This window comes from Macaca nemestrina, chromosome 11 (genome assembly GCF_043159975.1).
Source record: "Macaca nemestrina isolate mMacNem1 chromosome 11, mMacNem.hap1, whole genome shotgun sequence".
Lineage (NCBI taxonomy): Eukaryota > Metazoa > Chordata > Mammalia > Primates > Cercopithecidae > Macaca > Macaca nemestrina.
The window spans coordinates 48,079,864-48,084,083 of record NC_092135.1 but is presented as its reverse complement, the minus strand read 5'-3'; positions in this window follow the sequence as shown (position 1 = coordinate 48,084,083).

The following is a 4,220-nucleotide window of genomic DNA, read 5'->3' as shown; positions in this document are numbered from 1 at the left end:
TTATAAACTGAAAATTACTCATAAGCAATCTGGGTTAGACTAAATCAGGTTCCCAAACAAAAAGTTCAAATGGTGTGTATGGGAATGTATGTGAAGGGGCTGTTGAATTTTTGGCACTAGAAATCCACCCTTGACCTACAGAAACAATATCTGAATATCTTATTTACTGACAAATCTCTCTAAAGCTTGGGTGACCATCAAGTGGCATCTGAACATGAACCATCAGCTCTTCCCAACCAGAGTGCATGGCAAACAACCTTTCTACCCAGGAATAAAACTAAAGTAGCACCACAGGAACATGGTAAAAGACATTTCCCCAATCCCAACAAAAGCCACAAATTGCAAGGAGCTAAAAATTACCACAGAATGGAATGTAAATGAGAAGTGTAAATAAGGAGTGATCAAAAGCTACAGTATTGGTGAATAAAACTAAGAAGGAGCGAACAAAGAGGCAGAAAGGGATTCAGGAAGTTACGCAATGGTGGATGCCAAAGACTGTAGAGTTTGAGGGAAGAAATGCCAGCAATGTGTAATCCACAAGAAAGATCATGTAAAATTAAGCACTGAAAGGAAACTGGATTTTACAATCAGGAGATCATTGTGACCTCAAAGAAGGCAAACTTGGACAAGAATTGGGTCACTGGAGACAGACAGAACTTCTTGATAAGCAAGTCACAAGTGCAGCCATATGCAAGACAAGGTAAGTAGACCATCTCTTAATGGATGGTTTGGCATGCTCTCAAGAAGAAAAGGAACTCTTAGTGGCCAGATTTGGGTCCTATTTACCACCAAGGGTAAGCAGGGCAGCCTTACAGAGATGTACTTCACTTGAACAGATTTTAAGCAAGGACTACAAGCACACAGGTTGTCAAGCAGTACAATCAAATTTTCTTAAAGATAATTTAACTGTACAACTTGCTTCAGACTAGTTCGAGAAGATAAGTTGCGAAAAGTTTTGCTAGCTCAATTATGATGCACCAAAATAAATAAATAAATAAATAAATAAATAAATAAATAAATAAATAAAAAGGCAACAATATAGCCTGTCACTGAGCATTTTGTACCTGGTGTTCAAAACCTAGAAAATGCATTCACCACAAGCTTCTCTAGCTGCAGTCAGCTTCTGCCTGCCTTCTCTTCCACACTTCCCATTTTCTCTTCAAACTGCAATAACTGATTTCAGCCTCACTGCTCAATTTTCTATAGGAAACGTGCCTGCACTCAGCAGCCTTTCTGACTTTCTCACAATCGAAAATAGAGACAAGATAATTAAGTAAACAAAGAAAAATGTTCCTCACATTTGCATTTCCTCCAGATAGTGTCAGTTTGCTATTTCTGTTAACAGCAAACACCTCAAAAAAAGTAATCAGTACTTGATATCTCTACTTCATCTTCTATTTACACTTCAGTCAACCGTGAACAAAAACATTCACCCCCAATTCTTGTCCAAGTTTGCCTTCTTTGAGGTCACAATGATCTCCTGATTGTAAAATCCAGTTTCATTTCAGTGCTTAATCTTACATGATCTTTCTTGTGGATTACATATTGCTGGCATTTCTTCCTTCAAACTCTACAGTCTTTGGCTTCCACCATCGCATAACTTCCTGAATCCCTTTCTGCCTCTTTGTTGGCTCCTTCTTAGTTTTATTCACCCATACTGTAGCTTTTGATCACTCCTTATATACTAGTGGTTCCACATTATTATCTTTCATGGTCTTCTCACTTTCTTCAATAAACTGAATTATTATTAACTATTATTATGTGTACAAGACACCCTATATCCACTAGGATATAAACATGTTATATATCCTGAAACTAAATGCAGTTATGCATTGCTTAATTATAGGGATACATTCTGAGAGATGTGTCATTAAGTGATTTTGTCATTGTGTGAACATCATGGAGTATACTTACACAAAACTAGATGGTACAGCCTACTACGTACCTAGGCTGTATGGCATAGCCTATTGCTCCTAGACTACAAACCTACACAGCATGTTACTGTACTAAATACCATAAGCAACTATAACACAGTGGTATTTGTATATGTAAATGTACCTAAAGGTGGTACAGTAAAAATAAGGCATAAAAAATAAAAAATGGTACATGTGTATGGGACACTTACCATGAATGGAATTTGCAGATGAAAATGGTTCTGGGTGAGCCTCTGGGTGAGTGGTGAGTGAATGCGAAGGCTTAGAATATTACTGTAGGCCGGGCGCGGTGGCTCAAGCCTGTAATCCCAGCACTTTGGGAGGCCGAGACGGGCGGATCACGAGGTCAGGAGATCGAAACCATCCTGGCTAACACGGTGAAACCCCGTCTCTATTAAGAAATACAAAAAACTAGCCGGGCGAGGTGGTGGGCGCCTGTAGTCCCAGCTACTCGGGAGGCTGAGGCCGGAGAATGGCGTGAACCCGGGAGGCGGAGCTTGCAGTGAGCTGAGATCCGGCCACTGCACTCCAGCCTGGGCGACAGAGCGAGACTCCGTCTCAAAAAAAAAAAAAAAAAAAAAAAAGAATATTACTGTATACTACTGTAGGTTTTATAAGCACTGTACACTTAGGCTGCTATACATTTATAATTTTTTAATAAAAAATTAATGTTACTGTAACTTTTTTACTTTATAAACTTTTAAAGTTTTGTTAACTTTTTATAGGTTAAAATACAAACACATTAACAGCTATACCAATTGTTTTTTTGTTTATGTCCTTGCTCTATAAGCTTTTTACTATTTTTAACATTTCGAAGTTATTTTTTAATTTTAAAACTCTTTTGTTAAACACAAAGACACAACCATTCACATTGCCCTGCGCCTACACAGCATCAGGATCATCAATATCACTGTCTTCCACCTCCACATCTTGTCCCACTCAAAGGTCTTCAGGGACAGTAGCACGAATGGAGCTGTCATGTCCTATGCTAACAATGCCTTCTTCTGGAATACCTCCTCAAGGCTCTGCCTGAGGTTGTTTCACAGTTAACTTTAAAAAATAGAAGGAGAATGTATTCACTTTAAAACAACATTAAAAACAATAGTATAGCAAATACGTAAGCCAGTAACATAGTCATTTATTATCATTATCAAGTGTTATGTATTGTACATAATTGTGCTATGCTTTTATATGGTGAGACTGGTAGCACAGTAAGTTTGTTTACGTCAACATCATCACAAATGCATGAGTGATGCATTGCACTATGATATTGTGATGGCTGTGACATTGCTAGGTGATAAAATTTTTCACCTACATTATAATCCTGTGGGGCCACCATCATATATTCTATCCCAATGATTGACTAAAATGTCACTATGGGGCTTATAATTATATATGCAATCTTTTCCTTCTCTGTTAATTTCTCATCTTATTTAATGACAAGGCTTCCCACACCAGATGCTAATACCAATATTTTAAATTTATCCTTTTCCCTATCATATTGTGTCAAGTCTAAGTGCTAATAATGCTAACTCTCTTCTCATCTTCACTAACTCTTCCTTAGGGCTTAGGTACCTATAATACCTCATCTGAACTACTATTGAATAAACTATTAATTGTCTTAAAATTATAACAGCAAATCCAATCATGGCATATCTCTGTGTTTAAAAGTTTTCAAGCAGCTTGCCATTGCTAAAGTCTTAAACCTGTGCCGTTTTGTAGTCAACAAGCTTCTCCATGACTTGAATCCTGACAGCTGGTCTCTCTTAAAGTCCTCTCCTTACTCATGCCTGAGGTTGCAGTCATGCAAAATGATTCCTTAGCTAATCACATTCAGTGCGTTTAATTGCTCTGCTCCCCTTGGATACATCAGTTCCAATTGGCTAATGGGTTTCAAGTCTTGTATCAAATATCCTTCTCCCTATGAAGCTTTTCCTGACTCCCCATCGTCCCTCCTTTAGGGTCCTGTGGCATATTGAACACAAAAGTAATGACTTCAAGACTGTAAGCATTTTGACAGTGTGGACTGAGTTCATCGTGCTTTCTCCAGCTCTTACTGCAATGCTGAATGTAAGACATTAAGGCCAAATAAATATTATTGAATGAATAAACAAGTTTCAGATGTTCCTAGAGAACCAAGCGGAAACAATTTGTCACGAGAAATTATGTTAATTCTGTTAAGTGATCTAATATTTAAAATTCCTAAAATAATTCACTTAATGCTTAATAAACTCTATGTGCCAAGTCTTATGAAATGTGGAGATACAGTGAAAGGAGTCCTTGCCC